Genomic DNA, 12,998 nt, shown 5'->3' with positions numbered 1-12,998 from the left:
AGTCTTCCTAGCTTTCAGGAGCGTCGAGATGACAGACTCTGGATATCCGCGCCTTCTTAATTGGCGCCTCTCAAAAGCCAGGCCGCAAGACAAAAGCGATCTGCCTTCTGAAAAATATTGGCCCTTGGCGAAGGAGACGTGATAGGTGACTGAGTCGAAGCGGGCCTTCCACTGCCAGATTGAGAAGATCTGCAAACCATGGACGTCGAGGCCACTCTGGCGCAACTAGGATCACCGGACCTTGATACGTCTCTATCCGTCAGATGACCTTGCCCACTAGAGGCCACGGAGGAAAGACATACAGAAGACACTGTCGAGGCCAGGGAGGAACTAGTGCGTCGACTCCTTCCGCGCCGTGCTCTCGCCTGCGGCTGAAGAAACGGGCGGCCTTTGCATTTGTCGTGATTGCCATTAGATCCACATGGGGTATCCCCCAACGCTGTATTATCCTCCGCATTGCGTCTTCTGAGAGTTCCCACTCTCCTGGATTCAGGTGTTACCGGCTGAGAAAATCGGCCTGCACGTTGTCCACGCCCGCTATGTGCGAAGCCGCTAGACGCTGCAAGTATAGCTCCGCCCACACCATCAAGTCGTCAGTCTCCAAGGAGACTAGATGGCTTCTGGTGTCCCCTTGGCGATTGATATACGCCACGGTGGTCGCATTGTCCGAGAGAATCAGAACCGCTCGACTGCGTACCAGTGGGTAGAACCCCTGCAGCGCTAGAAGGACTGCCCTGGTCTTCAGCCGATTGATGTGTCAAGTGGACTGATCTACCGTTCATCGGCCTTGGAGAGACCTGTCTTGACAAACCGCCCCCAGCCGGTGAGGCTGGCATCCGTGGAGACGACCACCCAATTCGGGTTCTGCAGAGACACTCCCTGAGCTAATTGTTGAGGGTCCAGCCACCACTGTAGACTGCTCAAGACAACACTCATAATGGGCAGCACTGCCTGAAAATCTCTGGACACAGGGTTCCATCGCGAAAGTAGGGACCTCTGGAGAGGTGGGAGATGAGCGAAGGCCCAAGGTACCAAATCGATGGTTGAAGCCATGGTTCCCAGTACCTGAAGATAGTCCCATGCAGTGGGAGTGACGAGAGCCATAAAACCGGTTACTTGAGCGCGTAGAGCCCGAGCTCTGTCCGGGTGCAGAAACACTTTGGCCTGGTTGGTGTCGAAGTGTGCTCCCAGAAAATCCAGCGATTGGGACGGTATCAGTTTGCTCTTTGAGAAATTGATGATCCATCCCAGAGATTGAAGAAGCTGTACCACTCTGTCGACAGCACGGTAGCCCTGCGCCCTCGACTTCGCTCGAATGAGCCAGTCGTCTAGATAGGGTCTAGATACTAGGATAGCCAGTCGTCTAGATACTAGGACACCCTCCCTGCGGAGCGCCAGTAGTCTAGATACTAGGATACCCTCCCTGCGGAGCGCCGCCGCTACCACCACCATGATCTTGGTGAAGACTCGCGGAGCCGTCGCCAGGCCAAAGGGGAGAGCACGAAACTGAAAATGTTGTCCCAAAATCTTGAAGCGTAAGAAGCGCTGATGATGGTGATGGATCGGGATGTGAAGGTATGCTTCTGTAAGGTCCAACGAGGCCAAGAATTCTCCCAGATGCACAGCTGCTAACACTGACCGGAGCGTTTCCATACGAAAACGAGGAACTCTGAGACACTTGTTGACAGTCTTGAGATCCAGGATAGGTCGAAACGTGCCCTCCTTTTTGGGAACCACAAAGTAGAACGAATAATGTTCTCTTCCCAGTTCGGAGGCCGCTACCGGGACTATCGCCCCCAGCTGTAGCAGACGATCGAGAGTCTGTTGAACTGCTAATTGTTTGAGGCAGGAACCGCAAGGAGAAAAGAGAAAACAGTCTCGGGATTCGTGTACAAAATCTAATACGTAGCCTTGACTTAAAATGTCCAGCACCCATTGATCCGATGTAATTTGGACCCACTCTTTGTAGAAGAGAGTAAGGCGACCCCCCAGGTGGGGGATCCCCTCGTGGGACCCTCTAGCATCATTGTGAAGCTTTTGAGGAGACACCTGCCCCTTGAGTATCCTTACCGTGGCGGCGTCCATGAAAGGACCGGTTCCAGGTGTGTGATCATGTAGAAGGCGCTCAAGGTGTTTGCTGTCTGGCAGGACGCGATCTCTGTTGATTCCGGTACCTGTTCCTGGAGGAATAAAAAGATCTAGAAGAACGTGGATGATCTTCTGGTAGCTTGTGCACCGCATTCTCATTAAGAGATCTGATGATCTGATCCAAATCTTCCCGAAACAGGCATCTGCCCTTGAAAGGAAGAGAAGTCAGGCGCGTCTTAGTCGAAGCATCTGCCGCCCAGTTGCGAAGCCACAAAAGACGGCGAGCGGACACCGCCGCCACCATGGATAGAGCGAGAACCCTTAACAGATCATAAAAAGCATCAGCTCCATAGGCAACCACCGCTTCAAGTCTATCAGCCTGAATAGTCTCTGCCTGTGGCAAAGATTGGGATGTGAGAAGCTGCTGTACCCAACGCAGAGCTGCTCGCTGTGCTAGGGAACTGCAGATAGCAGCCCTCATCCCCAACGCTGAGACCTCGAAGATATGCTTGAGGTACACCTCGAGCTTGCGATCCTGGACATCCTTCAACGCCATCCCACCCGTGACCGGGATGGTGGTATGCTTCGTGACCGCGGATAATCGCCAGTATCCCACTCCCTTGAAATCAATTGCAAGATATTGTGATGCGTGGGAAAAGCTTTCGCTAGGGTTCGCAAGCCCGCTAGCAGAGGGTCCCCTTTCTTAATCTTTGGATCCTGAGCCACAGGATCCGGAGGAGGGTCGATGTCCATTTCCTGCAGGATGTGGGGAATGAGATCATCCAACTCCGCTGCTTGAAAAATGCGGAGAACCCTCGGGTCGACACCCTCTACCTGGGCCGCCAGGGAGGGATCATCCGCATCTGGGTCCTGCCATGAATCCCCCGACGGTTCCTGCAGCGGTGTAGGGACCACGGGAGGGGGCCGAGCGGACCCCGCACCCCCTGTGGGCAAAGAAGCCTTCCCTAAGGGAGGGTCTGCCATCGAAAGCTGGGTCAAGCAAGTCAGTTTGGGAGGAGGGGGACCCCAATTTCCAAGATTCGGATCCCTGCTCTGTAAAAATGCCTTGTGCATTAAAACGACGAATTCTGGCGAAAAAGCAGGAAGTGCTGATGAAGGGCCCCCCAAGGTGTCGTCCCCTTGCCTGCCCTGGTCCGTTGCACTCAGAAACCCCATACTGTGAGAGGAAACCTGGAGCGGAGTGTCGACGTCCTCCTCAGAGAGAGCTGCCTCCGAGTCAGCTAACAAAATGGCCGCCGTTCCCGCGCTAAGGGGAAACGGGCATGCCGCTTCCTGCCGGCGCGGTCCGACTCTCCTCCAAGCTGCCCACCAGGTAAGCTATACTCCCCCTCAGGAAAAGCCGAAGAAAATCCCTCTGAGGGCTGCTGAACCCCTTGCCGAGCTCCGGAGCCGTTAGGCGATCTCTGCATCGTGGCGGGAGGGAGGGGGAGGGGTGGCTGCGGCATGCGGCAACAACGGAAGCGGCGAAGCAATAGAGCTATCCGGCCTCCGGACCCCTCACTGTCCCCAAGAGATCGTCGGGGAAAGCGCCGTCCCGACGGTAAGCAGCTCCGGGGAATGTGTCATTGCATAGCTGCAGGGCGGGACTCCAATCACTCCCCGAAGGGGAGGAGGGGAAGAGTACAAACTCCGGGGCTAGGGGGGAGCGGTCGGCACTACCAACTTCACCCCTCACAAATTCCTGTTCCTCCCAACGACTGTAAATAAAATAAAAACAACACTTACCACACTGTAGCCGGGCAAGGAAGAGGAAAAACAAAGAGAAAACTAAAGTGACAGGCAAAAAACACAGCCTGTCAGCAAGTTCCTGACTGGAAAACAGTGTCTCTCTTTGAACGGAGTGGTCCTGTCAGAACACTACAGAACCTATCCCTTAGAAGAAAACCTTTATCTAATATTATTTAATTGATCCCTCAAAAAGAAAATAAAACTAGAAAAGTGCTGGGGACAACCGTGTCCCCTGCTCAATCTGCTGGAGTTAGAACTATACTGAGGATTGAGGCAAGGGAGGCGTGGCTATATAGGTCCTCTCCTGGGAATTTTTGGTTCTAACTCCATCTGCTGGACAGGGAACATAACCCACCGTCTGGAATGATCCTGGTACGTACAGGGAAAAGGGGCTTTTCCTTTCCTAGTTGAAAATGTGGCGATGACTTGAGAATTTTTCCAATTGTTTGTACAAGTGGATGAAAAAAGACTGAAGCAGGGTTGTACAGCAATGCCAATGCAGGAACTGCCATGCATGCTCAAACAAAAAAAAAGTTCTGAGCTTAGGGAGAATGGACAGATTCGGTGCGGTTAGAAGTCACCCATCTTGTGTAGCTACTTGTGCTGCTTGTCCAAGGAGAAAGCACATTACCAGTATCTGCTTATTAGCATAGTCAATTATCCCTTCACCAAATGAGCAATTCCTTTATTCTTATTTATTTATTTATAGTTTTTTATATACCGCCGCTCAGAGATATCACGTCGGTGTACAGTGAACAGGAACTTACGCCGGAGCGTTATACATTTAACAAGGGTTAGTATATAGGTATTTGAACATAAAACAAGTAGAAGCAATTAAAAACAAAACAATCATTTAGGTTCTTACAAAAGCCCATGTCTACTTATCTCTGAAGAAAGTAACTTTTTTGCTACTTTTACCCATGTCCTCTTCTTTGCACTTGTGCAGCACTGATAAACATTTCAAAAAGGATATCAAGCACTGATCAGGTCTGAGCTCACTTATTTTAACAGGCTTCACTGCTGTACTTTGTAGGATACAGATATCCCTTATTTCTCCAAAGTCTTTCACCACCTCTTTCACTCCTTCCACCCAAACTCTGGGATAATGAAAGGAAAATTAGTCCTTACCTGTTAATATTTGTTCCTGTAGTACCACAGATCAGTCCAGACTCCTGGGTTTTGCCTCCCTTCCAGCAGATGGAGACAGAGAAGTTTTGACAGACTCTGTCTTATATGCCAAGGCGCCACCTACAGTCAGTCAGTATTACTCAGTATCAAAGCAGAATGGTTCAAAACCAAACTATCTATAACCAAACATACAATCCAAATTGGATCACTAACCTGAAATGGGAACCGCACCCATTGAACACGGTAAAGAAGTTTGATCTGCAGACCCAAAATAAATAAGAAATTGTAAACGAGCGGATTCTCCGTTCCCTCTATGAAACAGGCGGGACTCTGGACTGATCTGTGGTACTACAGGAACGAAAATTAACAGGTAAGGACTAATTTTCCTTTCCCTGTACATACCTGGAGCAGTCCAGACTCCTGGGATGTACCAGAGCTTTTCTTACCTGGGATGGGATCCAGAAAGGCCCGCTTGGAGCACTCCTTCTCCAAATCCCTCAGAACCCTGAGCATGGACATCCAGCCTATAATGCCTCACAAAGGTATGGAAAGATTTCCAAGTAGCCGTTCTACAAATCTCTTGTGGAGATGTCTATTGGCATTCTGACCAAGACGCCGCCTGCGAGCTGGTAGAGTGGGCACACACTCCCATTGGCAAAGGCTCACCCTGCAATAAGTATGCTGAATGTATAGCTTCCTTCAACCAGCGGGCTATTGTGGTTTTAGATGCCATATTACCTCTTTTTGGACAACTCCATAAACACCAACGCAGCAAGGCTCTGCGGACATCCAACTTCTGTAACTCCCTAGAGACAGAAACAGACCGGTCCAGATTCGGAAAGGATGGAAGCTCCACAGAGTGACTCAAATGAACACGCAGAAACCATCTTTGGAAGAAAAGGAAGGAACAGTCCACAAAGAAAATCCAGAATCAACAATTCTCAGGAAAGGCTCAAGGCACAACAAAGCTTGGAGCTCTGACACTATGCGCTGAAGTAATTGCCACCAGAAAAATTACCTTCAATGTGAAATCTTTCAACATCGCCCTTCTGAGAGGCTCAAAAGGCACAGTACATAGGGTGGTAAGAACTAAGTTTAGATTCCAGGAAGGACAAAGATGTCGGACCCTGGGACATAAATGTTTAGCACCCGAAGAAAACGAGCCACATCTAGATGTGAAGCTAATGCCACTCCCTGAATTGTGCCATGCAAACTACCGAAAGCTGCCACTTGTACTCTCAAAGAACTACAAGACAAGCCCTTGGATAGACCTGCTTGAAGAAAGCAAATGTTGCTTACCTGATGTAACAGGTGTTCTCACAGGACAGCAGGATGTTAGTCCTCACAAATGGGTGACATCGAGGATGGAGCCTGACCACGGAAAACTTCTGTCAAAGTTTCAGGAACTTTGACTGGCCCCTACTGGGCATGCCCAGCACGGCACTAACCCTGCAGCCAGCAGGGGTCTCCCTTCAGTCTTGTTTCAAAGCTACAGGCAGTACCAAAAAATAACATAAGAAAAAACGAACCCAACACCGCGGGGTGGTGGGCTGGTTTCGTGAGGACTAACATCCTGCTGTCCTGTGAGAACACCTGTTACATCAGGTAAGCAACATTTGCTTTCTCACAGGACAAGCAGGATGGTTGTCCTCACAAATGGGTGAGTACCGAGCTGAGGATGTCCTATCGTGCACCAAATGTACCCAACTGCGTGCAACAGGCACAACAACTGGGGTGTAATTTGGTAGAGGGCATCTGCACCCTACCGGGAAGGTGGAAGGGTGTTGGTACCTTATGCTGGAAAAAGGTTACGCAAGACAGACTGGCCGAAGATGGAATCCTGTCTTCCGGCTTTGTCCAAGCAATAATGGGCTGCAAATGTATGGAGGGAACTCCAGGTGGCAGCCTTGCAGATGTCAGGAAGCGGCACCGATCGAAGGTGTGCTACTGAAGTCGCCATGGCCCTCACAGAGTGTGCTTTAACACGGTCTTGGAAAGGAATGCCAGCTTGCTGATAGCAAAAGGAGATGCAGTCCGCCAACCAGGAGGAAAGAGCCTGCTTACACACAGGCTGCCCTAACTTGTTAGGATGGAAAGAGACGAATAATTGAGTGCTCTTCCTGTGGGCAACTGTACGGTCTAGATAAAATGCTAGAGCCCGTTTACAGTCAAGGGTATGCAGAATCTGTTCCCCGGAGTTGGAGTGGGGCCTGGGAAAGAAGATAGGTAGTATGATGGATTGATTAATATGAAACTCCGAAACAACCTTAGGTAAGAATTTAGGGTGAGTGCGGAGTACCGCCCGGTCCTGCAGGAGTTTAGTGTAAGGCGGATAGGTAACTAGGGCCTGTAGTTCACTAACCCTGCGAGCTGAAGTGATAGCCAAAAGGAATAACACTTTCCATGTGAGATATTTTAGGTCACAGGAGTGAAGAGGTTTGAAAGGTGGTTTCATAAGGCGACCAAGAACCAGATTAAGGTAAAGGTGGCTTCAAATGGAGCAATCCTTTAAGAAAGCGTGTTACAAGGGGTTGTACTGAAATAGGGATATCCCCGATACCTTTATGGAAGGCGGCTACCGCACTGACATGCATTCTAATGGAAGAGGTCTTTAGACCTGATTCTGATAAATGCCAGAGATAGTCCAAGAATTTGGAAATTGGACAGGAAAGGGGATCAAGGGACTGAGAAGTGCACCATGATGTATACCTTTTCCATTTGTAGGAATAAGATTTTCTTGTGGAAGGCTTTCGTGAAGCGATCAGGACACGAGAAACTGAATCCGAAAGGTTAAATGGTTGAAGGACTAATCTTTCAACATCCATGCCGTCAGGGACAAGGCTTGGAGGTTGGGATGGAGGAGGCATCCGTCGTTTTGAGTGACCAGATGCGGGTCCTGTCCCAGAGGGATGTGCCTGCGGATGGAGAGATCCTGGAGTATGGGAAACCACACTTGGCGTGGCCAGTGCGGTGCTATCAGGATCATGGTTCCCCTGTCCTGACGTAGCTTCACAAGAGTCTTCGACAGAAGAGAAAGTGGAGGGAATGCATAAAGCAGACCGGTTGTCCACGTGAGGGAGAATGCATCCCTGGGCCGAGAGTGCTGGCTCCGAATGAGAGAGCAGTAATTGTCCACTTTGTGGTTCTGAGGGGACGCAAAGAGGTCTATGTGGGGATAACCCCATTGCTGAAAAAGAGTGGTCGCTACCAAAAGATTGAGGGACCACTCGTGTGGGTGGAAAACACGGCTCAGTTTGTCTGCCAAAACATTGTTCACTCCCGGCAAGTAGGTGGCTCTGAGGTACATGGAGCGGGAGAGGGCTTCTGCCCAAATCTGCGCAGCTTCCTGACACAAAAGAAAGGAACCTGTGCCCCCCTGCTTGTTTATGTACCACATGGCCACCTGGTTGTCCGTCTGAATCAAGATTACGTGGTTCGATAGGCAATCTTGAAAAGTCCTGAGAGCATGTCGTATTGCTCGAAGTTCTAGGAAGTTGATCTGGTGTTTGGCTTCCTCTGGAGACCAGAATCCTTGGGTTTATAAATTGTTTACATGGGCTCCCCAACAGACGTTGGACGAGTCGGTTGTGAGAATTATTTGAGGATCTGGTAGGTGAAAAGGCAAGCCCTGTAGGAGGTTGGATTGAGTTTTCCACCAGACAAGAGACAGACGGAGTGCATCGGTGATGCGAACAATGGAGGACAAAGGCTGAACAGCTTGGATCCATTGTGATCTCAGAGTCCATTGCATGACTCTCATGGCCAGGCGGGCCATGGGAGTCACAAACTGAGGAGGCCATGTGTCCCAGCAGAATGAGGAATTGTCGAGCTGTTGCTGTGCGTTGAGACTGCAACTGGCAAGCTAGGGACACAAGGATTTGGACTCGTTGAAGAGGAAGGAAGGCTTTTGCCTGTAAGGTGTCCAAGTCTGCCCCAATGAAGGATAAGGTCTGAGATGGGATTAAGTAGGATTTCTCGTAATTGACAAGAAACCCTAGAGAAAGTAGAGTTTGAATTGTCAGGGTCAGGGAGGACCGAGCGATTTGCTGGGTTGGGGTCCTGATTAACCAATCGTCCAGATAGGGGTAGACGTGGACACCTTCCTTCCTGAGAAATGCTGCAACTACCACGAGGCATTTGGTGAAAACTCGAGGTGCGGATGCCAGGCCGAAAGGGAGCACTCTGTATTGATAGTGATTTCGGCCTACTAAAAAACGGAGGTATTTGCGATGAGGTTGAGTTATCGCAATGTGAGAATAGGCGTCTTTTAGGTCTAGAGAGCAGAGCCAGTCCCCTCTTTGCAGCAGAGGGAGAAGCGAGCCCAGGGTTACCATCTTGAACTTCTCTCTGTGAAGGTACTTGAGGGCCCGTAGGTCCAGGATTGGTCGAAGTCCTCCTGACTTTTTTGGGATCAGAAAGTACCTGGAGTAGAACCCTAGTCCTTGTTGTGAGGGAGGAACGGGTTCTAGAGCGTTTGACTGGAGGAGGGAAACTTCCTGCTCGAGAAGAACAGAGTGATCGGTGAGTCCCCACGCCTGCATGGGCGGGGAGTCCGAAGGGAGAGTCAGGAAGTTGAGGTGGTAACAGTGTGCAATTATCGCTATCACCCATTGATCTGTGGTGATATGATGCCATTTTTCTAGAAAGTGGCTTAACCGACCTCCTACTGGTATGGTTGGAAGAGGGATTTGGCAACTGCTCTCTAATTGAAAGTCAAAAACCCGATGCAGGGCCAGGTTGTGGAGCTGCTGCGGGCTTTTGTTTTCGAGACTGGCGAGGCTGAGATTTATGGTAAGGCCTCGAAGACCTAGACTTGGTTTGTGGGGGATAATACTTCCGTGGACGGAAGGAGGACTTTTTTGGGTCCTTCTTGAACGGCTGTTTAGAAGGTAAGTCAGAAGGAATGGATGAGAGCTGTTTAAGTGTCTCATGATGATCCTTCAATTCAGCAACGATTTGCTGAATTTGCTCACCAAACAAATTATCCCCTAGACAGGGCAGGTCAGAGAGCCTGTCCTGAACCTCCGGACGAAGGTCAGATGACTTAAGCCAAGCCCAGCGTCTTGCGGAGATGGCCGTAGCAGAAAGTCTGGTGGAAGCATCAAAGATGTCGTAAGCTGTTCTTATCTCATGCTTCCCAGCTTCAAACCCTTTATTTAGTAGGGATTGAAGTTGTGGTTGGAACTGCTCTGGTAAGGTATCTGAGTATTCCTGTATCTGTTTAAGAATGACCCTATTGTATTGGGTCATATATAGCTGATAAGAGGCTATTCTGGAAATTAGCATGGCTCCTTGGTATACTTTCCTACCTATACTATCTAGGAATTTATTTTCCTTAGTAGGAGGTATGGAAGAATGTGGCTTTATTCTTTTAGCTTTCTTTTGAGCTGATTCTACCACAGAGTGGTCTAGCTGAGGTTTCTGAAAGCCAGGTGCTGACTGTACAAGATAGGTAGAGTCAGCTTTTTTGTTTACTGGAGCAACAGATCCAGGAGATTCCCAATTCTTTTTTAGAAGGTCCAGAAAAACCTGATGAATTGGAATAGAAGTGATGACTTTAGGGGCATCCAAGAATTGGAGCAACTCCATCATCTGGTGCCTGTCATCTTGCTCCGATTGAAGCTGAAAAGGGACCAACTCCGACATTTCCTTCACGAAATTTATGAAAGAGAGGTCCTCAGGAGGAGAACGCTTTCTACTTCCTGCAGGAGAGGGTGGTGAAGGCAAATCATCGGTGTCTGTGGAGGTATCATCACCCCAGGTGTCATAAGGATCAGGTTGCTGACCTGTAGGACCATGAGGGGGTTGGATACCTGAAGGCCCTGGTTGAGGCTCCGAGAAACTCGAAGGAATTGCCGGGGGCATTGAGAATGTCCTCGGTGGCATCGGCGCCGGCCTCGAAGGAATCGGTGTCGGCATCGAAGGTATGGGGTGCCGTCATCGAAATTCTCGATGGAGCTGATGTGCGTAATCGCCCCCCGTGGAATGTATCGGTGGCGAGGGACGACATGGTAACCGATGGTACTACCCCCGAAGGGGGAATTCGGTATGGTGTTTCTCCACCCGATGAGATAGCTGTCGGAGACCCGGGTATCACCGGAGGAAGGGCAGTCATAAGCGCTTCCATCCGGGCAAGCAGCGGTGCCAGTGCTGTTGGAATCGGGTCGGTGACCGGTTCCACTCTCGGTGCCGGAGGAATCTGGAACCGTTGCATCGCCTTGTCGATGGCCTCCTGGACCAGCCGGTCCAGTTCTACCCGGAGACCTGGGGTAACAATACCTGGCTCCACGGGAGAGGGAGGCTGAGGCTGAGCCGGAGGGACCACCGTCACCGGTGCAGTCGCGGCTCCCAAACCCCGAAGGGGTGAGGGTTGCCTCTGTGTCTGCGAGACAGGAGTGGACGGTGCCACTTCTGGTCGAGACTTCTTCGGAGGAGGCTCGGACAGTACTGAGTCGATGACTTCGATTCCTCGATGGTCCGAGACTTGTGACGTCGATGGCGATGTTTTTCTCTCCGATCCCCTCGATCTTCGGGGGAAGGGACGGGAGTCTATGGCCGCGGAGACATTGATGACAGGCGGTCACCGGGAGGCTGTCAACGATGGTGAGACTTCGACGGTGCCGGTTCCGATGACGTTGATGCAATCGATGGCAGAGTGTGAGCATGGAAAAGGAGTCCCATTTTCTCCATTCTGGCTTTGCGACCTTTTGGTGTCATTAGGGCACATTTAGTGCAAGTCAGGACATCATGCTCACTCCCTAAACACAAAACACAGACTATGTGGGTCTGTGATGGACATAGTACGTGTACAGTCCGGGCACCGACGGAACCCCGACGCCATGGCCATAGGCCAAAAATTTAGCCACGGGACGGTCAACTGCCAACAGGCCTCGAGGGCCGAACTCGACGGTAGTCGACAAAAACAACGGCAAAAACTTACCGAAGTACCGCGGAGCAAAATTTGAAGAGGGGAGACCCCCGAGGGGCAAATTTTTCTTCAAGAAATTAGTTGAAGAAATTCCTGTCAGGAATGTGGTAAGAGCTCCTTAACCGCGTGGCTTACTGCTGCGCGGAAAAAAGAAGACTGAAGGGAGACCCCTGCTGGCTGCAGGGTTAGTGCCGTGCTGGGCATGCCCAGTAGGGGCCAGTCAAATTTCCTGAAACTTTGACAGAAGTTTTCCATGGTCAGGCTCCATCCTCGATGTCACCCATTTGTGAGGACAACCATCCTGCTTGTCCTGTGAGAAAACAGAAAATAATCAGACACCGATGCCCGAAGAGGAAGAACTCCACGTTGTACACACCAAGACACAAAGACTTTCCACACACAGACATATGCGAGAGAAGTGGACGTTTCGCGAGATCCAAAGAGGGGAGTAACCACCACGAACGAACTCCTAATCTTCAAATGCTGCCTCTCAAAAGCCAAGCCGCCAGACAAAGGCAATCCAAGCTCGGAAGAGACTGAAAACGCAGGGACCTTGCCAGCGTCAAATTGATTAGATCCGCAAACCATGGATGCCTCGGCAAATCTGGAGCTACTAGTATTACCTCCGACAGGCGAAGTTCTATTCTCTTGAGAACTTCCCCGATGAACGGCCAAGGCGGAAAGACATACAGAACAACATCTCTCGGCCAGAGAAGAACCAGCGTGTCTACTCCTTCCACTCCTGCTTCTCTGTGGTGAGAAAAGAATCGCGGAGCCTTGGTATTATGAAACGTCGCCCTCAGATCCATTCTGGGTGTGCCCCAATCGTCGCAAATGATCTGAAAAGCCTCCTCTGCTAATTCCCATTCCCCAGGATCAAGTCAGTGCCAGCTGAGGAAATCTGCGTGAACGTTGTCGACACTGGCTATATGAGACACCACAATCCTGACCAGATGCCGTTCCGCCCAGCTGATCAAGTGATGAGCTTCCAAAGCCACTGGCCGGCTCATGGTTCCCCCTTGGCGATTCGATATAAGCCACTGTGGTCACATTGTCCGATAACATCCTGACTGAACTCCCTGAAGCCTCGGGAGAAAAACTTGAT

The 12,998-nt window shown here is 50.5% G+C and overlaps 1 protein-coding gene across 1 annotated transcript in view; it reads right to left on the bottom strand.

Annotated features, from left to right (window-relative positions):
• CHAF1A (chromatin assembly factor 1 subunit A) overlaps window positions 1-12,998 on the bottom strand; it is a 384,823-nt gene that overhangs the window by 156,285 nt on the left and 215,540 nt on the right.

This window comes from Rhinatrema bivittatum, chromosome 8 (genome assembly GCF_901001135.1).
Source record: "Rhinatrema bivittatum chromosome 8, aRhiBiv1.1, whole genome shotgun sequence".
Taxonomy (NCBI): Eukaryota; Metazoa; Chordata; class Amphibia; order Gymnophiona; family Rhinatrematidae; genus Rhinatrema; species Rhinatrema bivittatum.
The sequence above is the reverse complement of the archived record's forward strand: the minus strand, read 5'-3'. Positions and strand labels throughout refer to the sequence as shown.